Source organism: Somniosus microcephalus, chromosome 3, assembly GCF_052327205.1.
Source record: "Somniosus microcephalus isolate GS21.2 chromosome 3, FLI_Smic_1.0, whole genome shotgun sequence".
NCBI classification, from domain to species: Eukaryota; Metazoa; Chordata; class Chondrichthyes; order Squaliformes; family Somniosidae; genus Somniosus; species Somniosus microcephalus.
In genome coordinates this window covers 100,147,374-100,161,739 of record NC_140989.1, presented here as the reverse complement: position 1 = coordinate 100,161,739, position 14,366 = coordinate 100,147,374, and positions in this window count along the sequence as shown.

Here is a 14,366-nt window from a genome sequence, read left to right as displayed (position 1 = left end):
TAAACTCAAAAGTTATAGAGCATACCTACACATATGTTCTATCAAAAGAAAGCTTATGATTAGGGGAGTGTCATAGGTGTGTTTATTTTTTAGCCAGACAAAAATTGTCCGGACAGTTTACAAAAAACGGACAAAACCGTGGATGGACCAATCGACGGGCCGCATTAGCATTGAGTGACGTGATGGTTGACCAATCCTATGGGGGAACCGTGGTATGATGCATCATGGGGGGCGTTTCATGGCGTGTGTGGGCGGGGCCTAAGCCTGCGGCCTGCCGTGAGTGCGGGACCGGGAAAAGAGGTACAGAGACAGAGACAGAGAGAACTGCGCGGCCCGAGAGTCCGAGAGACAGTGAGCTGGGGAGCGGCGGCGGCAGGCCAGAGCGGGAGCTGAGCTGAGGTGAGTCGAGCCGGGCCTGAGGCACTGGGCCACGCACGGGGGCTCCGGGTCACCGCGGCCGGGCTCTGAGTCCAACCCCTTCCCCGGGGTATCTGCCTCTCTTCTCTATCTCCTTCCTTCACTCTCTCCTTCCCTCTCTCTCTCTCTCTGCAAGCGGGGGAGCAGCAGCAGTAGGCCGGAGCGGGAGCTGAGCTGAGGTCAGTCAGGCCGGGCCTGAGGTGCTAGGCCGTGCACGGGGGCTCCGGGTCACCATGGCCGGGCTCTGAGTCCAACCACTTCCCCGAGGTGTCTTCCTCTCTTCTCTATCTCCTTCCCTCACTCTCTCCTTCCCTCTCTCTCTCTCTCTCTCTCTCTCTCTCCTTCCCTCTCTCTCTCTCTCTCCTTCCCCCTCTCCCTCTCTCTCCTTCCCCCGTCTCTCTCTCTCCTTCCCACTGTCTCTCTCTCTCTCTTTTTCTCTCTCTCTCTCCTTCACTCTCTCTTTCTCCTTCCCTCTCTCTCCTTCCCTCTCTCTCTCTCTCTCCTTCCCTCTCTCTCTCTCTCCTCCCCTCTCTCTCTCTCTACTTCCCTCTCTCTCTCTCTCCCTTCCCTCTCTCTCTCCCTCTCCTTCCCCCTCTCTCTCTCTCCTTCCCTCTCTCTCTCCTTCCCCCTCTCTCTCTCACTCCTTCCCCCTCTCTCTCTCTCCTTCCCCCTCTCTCTCTCCTTCCCCCTCTCTCTCTCTCTCTCTCCTTCCCTCTCGCTCTCCTTCTCTCTATCTCCTTCCCCCTCTCTCTCCCTCTCTCCTTCCCTCTCTCTCTCTCCTTCCCTCTCTCTCTCTCCTTCCCCCTCTCTCTCTCCTTCCCCCTTCTCTCTCTCTCCTTCCCTCTCTCTCTCTCTCCTTCCCTCTACCTCTCCTTCCCTCTCTCTCTCTCCTTCCCTCTCTCTCTCTCCTTCCCCTCTCTCTCTCTCTCTTTCCCCCTCTCTCTCTCTCTTTCCCTCTCTCTCTCTCTCCTTCCCCCTTCTCTCTCTCTCCTTCCCTCTCTCTCTCTCTCCTTCCCTCTCTCTCTCTCTCTCCTTCCCTCTCTCTCTCTCCTTCCCCATCTCTCTCTCTCTCCTTCCCCCTCTCTCTCCTTCTCTCTCTCTCCTTCCCCCTCTCTCTCTCTCTCTCCTTTCCTCTCTCTCTCCTTCCCCCTCTCTCTCTCTCTCTCTCTCTCCTTCCCCCCTCTCTCTCTCCTTCCTCCTCTCTCTCCCTCTCTCCTTCCCTCTCTCTCTCTCCTTCCCTCTCTCTCTCTCCTTCCCCCTCTCTCTCTCTCCTTCCCCCTCTCTCTCTCCTTCCCCCCTCTCTCTCTCTCCTTCCCTCTCTCTCTCTCTCCTTCCCTCTCCCTCTCCTTCCCGCTCTCACTCTCTCTCCTTCCCTCTCTCTCTCCTTCCCCCTCTCTCTCTCCTTCCCCCTCTCTCTCTCCTTCCCCCTGTCTCTCTCTCTCTTTTTCTCTCTCTCTCTACTTCCCCCTCTCTCTCTCTCCTTCCCTCTCTCCTTCTCTCTCTCTCTCTCTCTCCTTCCCCCTCTCTCTCTCTCCTTCCCCCGCTCTCTCTCTCTCCTTCCCCATCTCTCTCTCTCTCTTTTTCTCTCTCTCTCTCCTTCACTCTCTCTCTCTCTCTCTCTCCTTCACTCTCTCTCTCTCCTTCCCTCTCTCTCTCTCCTTCCCTCTCTCTCTCTCTCCTGCCCTCTCTCTCTCCTTCCTGCTCTCTCTCTCTCTCCTTCCCTCTCTCTCTCTCTCTCCTTCCCCCTCTCTCTCTCTCTCCTTCCCTCTCTCTCTCCTTCCCCCTCTCTCTTTCTCTCATTCCCCCTCTCTCTCTCTCTCCTTCCCTCTCTCTCTCCTTGCCCCTCTCTCTCTCTCCTTCCCCCTCTCTCTCCTTCCCCCTCTCTCTCTCCTTCCCCCCCTCTCTCTCTCCTTCCCCCCTCTCTCGCTCTCCTTCCCCCTCTCTCTCTCTCCTTCCCCTCTCTCTCTCCTTCCCCTTCCCTCTCTCTCTCTCCTTCCCCCTCTCTCTCTCTCCTTCCCCCTCTCTCTCTCTCCTTCCCCATCTCTCTCTCCTTCCCCCTCTCTCTCTCTCCTTCCCTCTCTCTCTCCTTCCCTCTCTCTCTCCTTCCCTCTCTCTCTCTCTCTCTCCTTCCCTCTCTCTCTCCTTCCCCCTCTCTCCTTCCCCCTCTCTCTCGCTCTCTCTCCTTCCCCCCTCTCTCTCTCCTTCCCCCTCTCTCTCCCTATCAATTCAATTCAATTCAAATCACTTTATTGGCATGACAAGGTACATCTTATGTTGCCAAAGCATCGAAAAACATTCATGGTTGTACACAAAAATACAAATCTATTCATACAGTGTATAAACAGATATATCCCTGAGTGTATAAATATACATTCATATAATTTGTATATACTCTTTTCTGATATTTAGTGGTTGTCCCTCTGTTTATGGCAAGCTGTAACATAGTGTGCCGCTAATGTTACACAATTTCTCTCTTCCCCTAGTAGGTATGGGAGTTTTTGGTCGTCATTCAAATTTCTGAATTCCGGGCATATTTTTGTGAATTTTGGGTAGAAATTCTCCCTTATGTCCTGATATTTGCTACAAGCTGTGAGGAAGTGCATCTCTGTCTCCACCACTCCCTGACTGCAGTGAGAGCATATCCTGTCCTCTCTTGGTAGCCGGGTCTGCCTGTGTCTGCCTTTTTCGATCGCCAGGCTATGCTCACTAAGTCTGTACATTGTCAAGGTTTTTCTCAGTTTGCTATCCTTTACCATGGTCAGGTAATCAGCCATGTTGTATTGTCTGTTTAGGGCCAAGTAGCAATTGAGTTTGCTTTGGGTTTTTGTTGTTTCTGCCCAATATGACAGATATTTTTCCTTTTGCTTAGCGACGATTGTGTTGGGTCAAATTCTTTGTGTTACGCTGTCGCTGTCCTGGGGCTGGTTATTGTTAGTAGTGTTAGTAGTTACTTCACTGAGTCCCAGGACTAGTTGACTGAGGGTATTCTTCTTTATGGTCCTCTCTTGGCATTTCAGGGCTTCGTAATGATAGCATTGGGGGTTGCTCATTTCTAGGTGTTTCCAAAATTTGGTGGCTCTTTTTTGGATAATGATTATCAATGGATATTGGCCTAGTTCTGCCCTGCATGCATTGTTTACGGTTTCCTTTGAGTCCGGAGGATAGTTTTACAGAATTCTGCATGTAGGATCTCAATTGGGTGTTTGTCCCATTTTGCAAATTCTTGTTGTGTTAGCGGTCCCCACACCTCACTGCCATAGAGTGCAATTGGTTCAATTACTGATTTGAAAATTTTGAGCCAAATGCTAATTGGGATTTCTATTTGGATTGATTTTTTAATGGCATAGAAAGCCCTTCTTGCTTTCTCTTTCAGTTCATTCACAACCAGATGAAAATTTCCCGTAGAACTGATTTTTAAGCCCAAGTATGTGTAATTAGTGGTTTGTTCAATTTTGGTTGTTCCTAGTGTGAAATTTATTTTGGGTCCCTGATGTCTGGATCTTTGCTGGAACACAAGGACTTTGGTTTTTTGGGGATTTATTGTCAGGGCCCAGGTCTGGCAGAACGACTCCAGCAGATCCAGGTTCTGCTGTAGACCCTCCTTAGTTGGTGACAGCAGGACCAGGTCATCTGCATAGAGGAGGAATTTAACATTGGATTCATATAGGGTGAGGCCAGGTGCTGTAGATTGTTCAAGTAGTTTTGCCAATTCATTTATGTAGATATTAAAGAGTGTCGGTGAGATGGGCGAGCCCTGCGTCACCCCCCGCCCCTGTGGGAAGTATTTTGTTTGTTTGTCTCCAATTTTAACTGCACATTTGTTGTTTGTATACATTGATTTAATTACATCATATGTTTTTCCCCCTACCCCGCTTTCGATAAGTTTCAGGAATAAACCGTCGTGCCAGATGGAATCGAAAGCCTTCTGGAAATCTATAAAGCATGCGTAGATTTTGCTTTTGTTTTGATGAACGTGTTTGTCAATTAGGGTCTGTAGGGTAAAGATATGATCTGATGTTCCATAGTTTGGCAGGAATCCAATTTGGCTTTTACTCAAGACATTGTGCTCCTCAAGGAAGTTTATAAGTCTTTTGTTTATGATACTACAGAATACCTTCCCCAGGTTACTGTTTACACAGATGCCTCGATAGTTATTTGGGTCGACTTTGTCCCCACTTTTGTATATGGACGTTATGAGTCCTTTGTTCCAGATATCAGGGAAGTAACCGACACTCAGAACCAAGTTGAAGAGTTTTAGGATAGCCAGTTTCGTTTTATCGTCTGTGTGTTTAATCATCTCGCTTAGTATGCCGTCTGCACCACAAGCTTTTCCTGGTCGCAGGTCCTTGAGTTTTTCAGATAGTTCTTTTCCTGTTATTATGGAGTCTAGTGGGTTTTGGTTATCTTTTATGGCCATTTCGAGCTTGTCCAGTTTTTTGTATATTTGGTGTTGCTCTGGCCTTAGTGTGTTTTTCTGGTATAATTTTTCAAAGTGGTTTTCCCATGTGTCTCCATTTTGAATGGCCAATTCGTCATGTTGTTTTTTGTGTAATGTATTCCAGTTGTCCCAGAAACAATTGGAATCAATCGATTAGAGTCATAGAGTTTTACAGCACAGAAAGAGGCCCTTCGGCCCATCGTGTCTGTGCCGCCCATCCATCCCTGTCCAGTCTAATCCCATTTTCCAGCATTTGGTCCATAGCCTTGTATGCAATGGCATTTCAAGTGCTCATCCAAATGCTTCTTGAATGTTGTGAGGGTTCCTGCCTCTACCACCCTTTCAGGCATTGAATTCCACATTCCAACCACCCTCTGGGTGAAAAAGTTCCTCCTCAAATCCCCTCTAAATCTCCTGCCCCTTACCCTGAATCTATGCCCCCTTGTTATTGACCCCCCCACTAAGGGGAAAAGTTCCTCTTTATCTACCCTATCTATGCCCCTCATCATTTTGTACACCTCAATCAGGTCCCCCCTCAGCCTTCTCTGCTCCAAGGAAAACAACCCCAGCCTGTCCAGCCTCTCTTCATAGCTGAGGCGCTCCATCCCAGGTAACATCCTGGTGAATCTTCTCTGCACCCTCTCCAAAGCAATCACATCCTTCCTATAGTGAGGCGACCAGAACTGCACACAGTACTCCAGCTGTGGCCTCACCAGCGTTTTGTACAGCTCCATCATAACCTCCCTGCTCTTATATTCTATGCCTCGGCTAATGAAGGCAAGTATCCCATATGCCTTTTTAACCACCTTATCTACCTGCTCCGCTGCCTTCAGGGATCTATGTACATGTACACCAAGGTCCCTCTGACCCTCTGTACTTCCTAGGGTCCTACCACTCATTGTGTATTCCCTTGCCTTATTTGTCCATCCAAAATGCATCACCTCGCACTTTTCAGGGTTAAATTCCATTTGCCACTTTTCCGCCCATCTGACCAACCCGTTTATATTGTCCTGTAGCCTGAGGCTTTCTTCCTCACAATTTACCACCCCACCAATTTTCGTGTCATCTGCGAACTTACTGATCATACCTTTTACATTCTCATCCAAATCATTTATGTAGATCACAAACAACAAGGGACCCAGCACCGATCCCTGAGGTACCCCACTGGACACAGGCTTCCAGTCACAAAAGCAACCTTCGACCATCACCCTCTGCCTCCTGCCACTCAGCCAGTTTAGGATCCAACGCGCCAAGGCACCCTGGATCCCATGGGCTCTTACCTTCTTGACCAGTCTCCTATGCGAGACTTTGTCAAAAGCTTTACTGAAGTCCATGTAAACCACATCCACAGCATTTCCCTCATCCACCCCCGTAGTCACCCCCTCGAAAAATTCAATCAGATTTGTCAGACATGATTTACCCTTGACAAAGCCATGCTGACTATCCCCGATTAATCCTTGCCTCTCCAAGTGGAGATTAATTTTGTCCCTCAGAATTTTTTCCAATAATTTCCACACCACAGATGTTAGACTCACTGGCCTGTAATTCCCTGGTTTATCCCTGCTACCCTTCTTGAATAATTCCTCAATGGAGCTGAGTGTATTCTTAATATACTGCTCTTTTTTGGTTCTGAGTGTGTTTCTGTATTGTGTTAGTGTCTGACAATAAGTAAGGTGTAATTCCTCGTTTTCTGGCTGTCTGTGTTTTTGGTTTGATATTTTTCTAAGTTTTTTCCTCATGTAATGGCAATCTGGGTCAAACCATTTTTCATAGTTTTTTGTTTTGGGTTTGTTCTTGCGAGCTTTCAAGTTTGACCTTGTTGCCAAATTATCAAAAATATTGTTTAGGTTATTCACTGCCCGGTTTACGCCTTCTTTATTGTGAGTGTATATGTTATCCAGAAAGGTGTCCAAGAGAGCTTGAGTTGATTCATTGCTAATTGCTTTCTGGTATTTTTCCGTGCTGTTTTTGGCCCATCTGTATGATTTTTTGCTGTTGTACAGTTTACTGGGTTGTGTTTCTGTGTTGGTTGTTTCTGTCTTTTTAAGATACATAGTAATTTGACTGTGGTCTGACAGTGTTGTTTGTGGTTTGACTGTGAATGCTCTGAAAGAGGATGGGTCCAAATCCGTAATCATATAGTCTACGGTGCTACAGCCAAGAGGTGAGCAATAGGTCGATCTTCCTAGGAGGTCTCCCATGAACCTACCATTGACAATGTACAGACCCAGGCTTCGACAGAGCTGCAGGAGCTGTTTTCCGTTGGTATTTGTCTGCTTGTCGCAGATATGCCTGTATGGAAGGGAAGGGATATCGAAGTGGTTATTCCCGAATATGTAATTGTTTCCCTGATTATTGGTGAAGTCTGGTTCTTCGCCAGTTCTTGAATTGAGGTCACCACAGATCAACACGTTCCCCTGGGCCTGGAATTGGATAATCTCCCTCTCAATGTTGGAGAAGGTGTCCTCTTTAAAGTATGGAGATTCCATTGGGGGGATATAGAGTGCGCAAATGAAAACATCTTGGGTGTTAGAGATAATCCCCCTCTCAATTTTGAGCCACATGTGGTTTTCGCCCTTTTTTATAAATTTGATGCAATTCTTAAGCTCTGTTTTAAACCAAATCAGTATGCCTCCGGAGTCTCTGCCTTGGGTTACTCCTGGCAATTTATTGGAGGGGACCATCAGCTCTGTGTATCCTTGGGGACGGCCAGTGTGTCCTTCTCCTCTGTACCAAGTTTCCTGTAAAATGATAATATCCAGATCTTTAGTTTCATCTATGAACTCTGGGGTCCTACTCTTCACGTCGAGCACCGAAGAGCGTAGACCTTGGATATTCCAGGTCGAAATATATAAGGATTTCAAGTTAAGTTTGATCTTTTGCTATGATAGGTTAAAGAATGATATGTGTTTGTCGTGTCTAAATGGGGGAAAAAAAGATCATCTCAATTGCCTATAAATGCTAATACTACTTGGTTACAATTCTTTCTAGTAATTAGTCCTTGATTTTTTTTTTTCCTTTTCTGATCCATAAGGCGGAAGTAGATGCTGCTGCACGTCTGCTTAGTGTCTCTTAATGGATTGTCTCTGCCTGAGGTATTGCGTACGCCCTGTGCATCTCTCCCTCTGTCTGGCTGGGAGCGGTCCTGTTCCCCTGTATGACAGGAGTGGTGCAGATCTGATATTGTTGTTGTGCATGGGGATCCTCTCTGGTCCCGGTTGGTGTGGTGGTGGTCTCTGTAGTAGTCCTGGTATGTACCCCGCTGATCTCTGGTGGTCGGGGGGGGGTCCTCCTGGAGTCTGGGTATGGATCCGATTAAAAGCGACGTCCTTCAGGGCTTTAGCAAAGATCGGTATTCGTTTCCTGTGGATGTGGACACGGTCGTGAAGATATTCCACATTGAGGGTGGGGTGTTGGGCCAGGTGCACGTTGTGTTTTAATTCACAGTCTCTTGCTACGCTGGCATTTATCTCATGAATTGTGTTGTTGTTAAAGTCTGTTCTCGGCAATATTGTGGAAACAGTGATTCTAGTGTTTGGGAATGTATTGCTTGCCTTCTCAATCACTGCTCTGAGCGATGTTGCTACCCCTTTCTGCTGGGCCTTTAGGTCATTTGTGCCCGTGTGTATTATTATGTGTTGGGGGGAGCCTAATTGGGTTTTGGTCAGCCATTCCAGGGCTCTGTCTGTTGTTGGGCACCGGATCTTTTTTACTATATGTCTAGGGAAGAGCTTTTTCTCCCATAGAAATTTCCCATTTGAGTCTATGAGTATTATGATGTCAGCCTTGTTGGTGTTTACTGTCTGGTGGCTTTCGCCTGGACTCATAGGGTGTGTGTTGGACTGGGGTGGTCATGTCTGGTGTGTGCGCTCCTCTTGTGAGCGGCTCGCTTGTGGTTCCACGGTGGTGGGGGAAGACCGAGCTTCAGTATGCAGGTCGGTCTGTGTGGCACCCCTTGTACTGTGTGTCTGCTGCTGTTGTTCAGTGTGGGAGTGCAGCTGTTCAGTCGGGCTCTGTATTGTCTTATCTCTAGCCTCTGGCTGCTGGTCTAATGGTGCTATCTCTCCTCTATGGCTCTCTTTGTTTTCCTGCAGCTCTTTCACCTGATTCCCAAGTCGATTCAGCTCTCTCCTGTATCTCTCCCTCTCTTGCTTTTGTTCGTGTTTCAGTTTAAGGACCTCCTCTCTAAGTTTAACCAGCTCTGTCTCTAACTGGTTAAATTTATCCTTTAGTTGTATCTGGCTGTGTGATCCCGGGGTATGTGTCTGGTCGGTGCTGGAGGGCTCACTCTCTTCCTGGCTAGGCTGCTCTTCTCTTGGTGAGCTGGAAGTAGTAGGGGGAGTATGTGTGGCTTCCTCCCTGGTAATTACGCTGGGGTTAGTCAGCTGTATCATGTGGCTGTGGGGCCCTGGGGTGAGTGTCTGGTTAGAACTGTGTGGCTCGTTCACCTCCTGACCAGGCTGATTTACTCCTGGTGAGTTGTCAATGGTGGGGGGAGTGCGAGTCGCTTTTCCCCTGTTAGCCACTCTGGGGCTGTTCCTTCCCCTCTCAGTTATTTCTTTCAGTGTCTTGAAGGCCGTTTCAAAGTCGTCGAGGTTGCCTTGCACCAATATTGTTCCGTTATCGTACATGTTGACAGTCGTGGTTGCACTGTCCGGGTCCCCTGGTTTCTTAATTTTCAGTTTGGACCCATTAGCGGTTCTTTCCTGATTAACCCTGGTATAGTGTGATTTTATTGCTGTGATCCAAGCCGCTGACTGATCTGAGTAGAAAATGAGATTACACTTTTTCCCAGTGCTGTACCAGTCAGCAAAAAGAGTTTCTGGTTTTTCTCTCAGCTGCTTCTGCTTGATCGAATTTTTAGCATTTTTTTTGGTGTTGGGGGGAATCTGGAAAAGGTTGCTCTCAGTGTGCCTCGGGGGCTGCTGTGGCTCCTCTGATTCGCTCATTATTGGTAGTGTAGAGGTAGAAAGTATTGTTGACTTTAGAATATGCTTTTCTGGGGCCCCGGGATTGGTGTTTCCCTCTCCCTGCTCATGACCTTTCCCAGTCCCCGGACTCGCTTGCTCTCCAGGCCCTCCCCAGGCCCCGTACTCACTGTACTGGCCTGCGTCTGGGATTTGCCGTTTCCCGGTGTCTCCCAGCTGCTCCCCTCCCCCTCAGCGGTGTCTGGGCCTCTGTCTTGGCCAGGCTCCTCGGGCCTTTCCCTGGCTTCAGGCTCCCTCCCCAGGACCCGTACTCACTGTCTGCGTCTGGGAGCCGCTGCCTCACGGTGCCTTCGGGCTGCTCCCCTCTCCCTCAGAGGTCTCCAGGCCTCTGTCTTGGCCCGGCTCCTCTGGCCTTTCCCTGGTTTACGGTCCTGTGTTCTGGCCGCCGTTCAGGAGTCGCGCTCCAGCCGCTGTTCTGGCCCCATGCGGCCTCCGTTGAGTCACCGCGCTCCGACCTCCTGCTGCTGTGGCCCTTCCCTCTCTCTCTCCTTCCCTCTCTCTCTCTCCTTCCCCCTCTCTCTCTCTCCTTCCCCCCTCTCTCTCTCTCCTTCCCTCTCTCTCTCTCCTTCCCTCTCTCTCTCCTTCCCTCTCTCTCTCTCTCTCTTTCCTTCCCTCTCTCTCTCTCTCCTTCCCCATCTCTCTCTCTGCTTCCCCCTCTCTCTCTCTCCTTCCCCCTCTCTATCTCTCCTCCCCCTCTCTCTCTCTCCTTCCCCCTCTCTCTCTCTCCTTCCCTCTCTCTCTCTCTCTCTCTTTCCTTCCCTCTCTCTCTCTCTCCTTCCCCCCTCTCTGTCTCTCTCTCTCCTTCCCCCCTCTCTCTCTCTCCTTTCCCCCTCTCTCTCTCTCTCTCTCCTTCCCCCTCTCTCTCTCTCCTCCCCCTCTCTCTCTCTCTCTCTCCTTCCTCCTCTCTCACTCTCATTAATGTCAATGATAACATTGCAAAATTATAATTCTGCTTGCTACCTCCAAATTCACACAGAAGGAAAACTGTAAAACCTGGAGTATATGGCTAATGGCAATCCCCATTAACAAAAAACAAAGTTAAAGAACCACCTCCTGGGTGGTTAGGAAGAGTTCTTCAATCCTAAGTTTTATAAACAGTTTTATAAACATGGCAGAGTGTTCTTCAGTTCCCTCGGCAATGCCGGGTACTCCAGCTAGTATGGAATAAAAAGTAAAATCAAAGTTAAAATTATACAAATAAGAAAACAAGAGCAGAGAAGCGGGGAAACTGAACCTTTGGCTATCAGAAGAGTACATTTTTTAATTTCATAATAATAGTATTTATTTTTGTAATTTAGAGACAATTTTACAGTAATAAAGCTACTTCTGACATTAATGTGGCTTTATTATTGCAATGAGTAGCTTTAATACTGTAATATTAGGGTTTGTTTTATGTTACAGTATGTGAGCTGTAAACTAAAATTCAGTCATCCCAGAGATTCATTTATTGAATCTGACAACCATCTAAGCTAGTTAAAAAGTAACCAGTTATTCCCATTAGTTACAGAATGTTCCTGATAAAGATATTATTGCCCTTAAGAAGATACAGAGGTAAATAGCCAAGATGATTCCAGGTATCAAAAATCCAAGTTATGAAAAAAAATTAAGGATGTTGGATTTGTTCTCTCTTGAAAAGAGGAGACTTCAAGGTGATCCATTTGAAGGATTCAAGATTATGAAAGGAATTGCCAAAGCTGATCCAGACAAATTGTTCACTATGGTGAATAGTTCAAACACCAGGGGATACAAGCTAAAAATGAGGAAATTAGGAGTCTGAAGAAAAGCCAGGCAGAACCATTTTATACAAAAGTTAATAGAATTATGGTACAACTTACTAGACAAGGCAACTCAATGTGGTTCAGGAGAGAAAAAAGATTGAGGAACATGAGGCGAAAGTGGGAAGGTGGGGTTAAGACCAATTAAAAAGGTACTGGGTTGTTAGATCTAGTGGCCTTCTTCCTTTTCCTACAAAATCTTGTCCCAAAAATTCCACAGGTTGTGATCCTGGGACTATGCTTGCATATAGTTGACATATAGTGTAAGGGTTTCGCAAAATTTTGGAAAATTTCGGCAGCCCCCAAAGATTATTTGATTAAAGAAAACCTGGTTGGAATGTACCTTAAAAATCCAGGGCATCAAAGATGGCTGTCAGGCCTCGTGGCAAAGGAGAAAGACAGCCTATCTGAATATCTCCCATCACTGGCTGACAAAGGATTGGAAGAAATACCAGCCTGTGTGAATATGTTTAGGTACTTAAACTGTCAATCAACTACGGTTTAGGAAGTCAACATGGAACTTTGTTTACATGAGCTCTCAACAGTGTTGACTCAAGGGCTTAAGCACTTGAAGCTGTCAATCAATTGCGGTTGGAAAGTAACCGCAGGACAAAGGACTGTTTACTGAACACTTAAGGATTTGTTTGTCCAGCACTTGAGAAATCAGTGGGACATTTTAAACTGAGATAGCTCCATTCAAACCAGTTAAATGAATGGGAAATGCATTCAAACACATTACAGTCAATGGGGACAGATTGGTCCCTTTTGTGTGAGCCCAGGTACATCCAGATTTGGGCACGAAGATAAGGGCTCCTAATGGGGTATAAAGATAGCCCCTCAGGAAGCCATTCTCTCTCTCTCTACCGCCTCACCTCCAGTGCCCTGCTTGCAAGAGGAACGCCACAGCCCACACAAAGAAGTGGAATACCAGCAGTTACTTTTGAATTACTGGGGTATCTCTACTTTGGGGTGGTGAAGAATCCAAGGCAGACCACAGGGGCATGGAGCAGGCATTTACTGGTGAGCATAAACTTTCTGGCCCATTACAAGGCAACGTAGATAGGTATAAGGGGTGGGAATTAAAGGGGAATTTTGTTAAATTGTCATTTTTAGTCAATTTTCCCTCGATGCGTCCGTTTTCTCTCCTCCCCATTAAGTAAAATTGTACAAGTGTGCTGTATTCATAATTATTTTCACTGTATAGCAATTTATTCTTTATTTTCAATAAACGTTGGTCTTCTTTGCACCCAACCACGAGTCTCGTTTTGTCTATATCGCTACTGGAATAAGTCCGGCGGTCAGAACCAGAAAAGGGAAGCGATTTGAAACCGCACGGGGCCTGGAGCAGCTCAGACACGCCTGACTGGCCAGACATAAACCCCAGGGGCAGACCAAGACCCTTCTTTCTCCCCCCCTCCCCCTTTTCTACAATAGTGTAGGAATGTCTAGTTCCTATCCAAAAGACTGAGGTCCACTCAGGCGGTCAAATAAACGAGGTTTAATGAAAACTAACAGAGTTTAACGGATAACTACAGGAGAACATCGAATATAGGTCTAGTCAGTTCGGTGGCTCCACGAGGACTGCTTGGGTGGTCCCATGGCTGAAGTCATGACGTCATCACGTTTTTCCTGCCGGTGGGGGATCACGTGATGAACGGCGTGACGTCATCGCGTTTACCCGCGCTATTAAAGTGATCGCGCTCTCTACATGTAAACAGTGAAAACCAAGATACAGACTCAGGCTGTAGCTAACATATTATTAAAGGGAATTATATACAATTGATCGGAGTCCCTTAGTGGCTCCGCCACAATAGGATCCTTTGTACATTCTCCACATTCAGCAAGTGGATGCCCTTTCTATTGAGCAAGTTGAGGGTGTTGACTGTAGGGGCTTGCAAAGCAATGTGGGTGCCATATATTGCTTGTTGGACCTTGGGAAGGCCAATCAAGCCTATAAAACTGGATGGCTAGCTCACTGCTGCCTTGTTGTGATGCCAAAGTTGATAGATTTCCCAGCTCTCCGGTAAAAGTGTGTCACTCACCTTTTTATATTTGTTTTCAGGATGTGGGTAAAGATTGCAAGGCTGCATTTATTGCCAAATTTTCCTCATTAATATCTTCATAGGACCTGTGTTGCCTATATATTCTATCGGATGGTAATATCTGGTGGGGTCTGTCCTCTGAAATGCTGCCCCACTCTTCTTTCCTCCATCTTCTCCTACTCCTGCTCTTCCTTCTCCTCCATGTTAATAGTAATCACAGGTATGCCCATATAGTATGTCACATAGGCTCCAAGGAAGCCCTCACTGTGGGCAGGTAGATCAAAACTTTCCAGTAGCCTCACACTCTCACAGGCAGTCAAAAGCAAATTGAAGGCTGTAGTCCAAATGCAAAAAAAAATTGCTCTAACAAGTTGTTCCCAGCTGAAGTAATCAAACTTTTGAGCAAGCTTCAGGCTCAAAAACTCTGCTTCTGCCAGTCTCAACTGATCCTGGCAACTGATGTGTATTATGTTTCTCATGTTAACTTATCCTTAGTGCATTATGAGCATTAAACCAGGAGTTTCAGGACTGCAGTGACATTGGCTCTCATTATCCTATATTCTAATTCGATGGCTAGGGACTCAGTAGGTGATCATGGAAGGGCCAAAAATAATTTGGCAATTCAGGCCGATCGATTCTGTGGTGAAAACGTGGTGGAACTGGCTTCTGTCTCAATTTGCTGCCCAGGAAAAGTACTTGCCCTGAT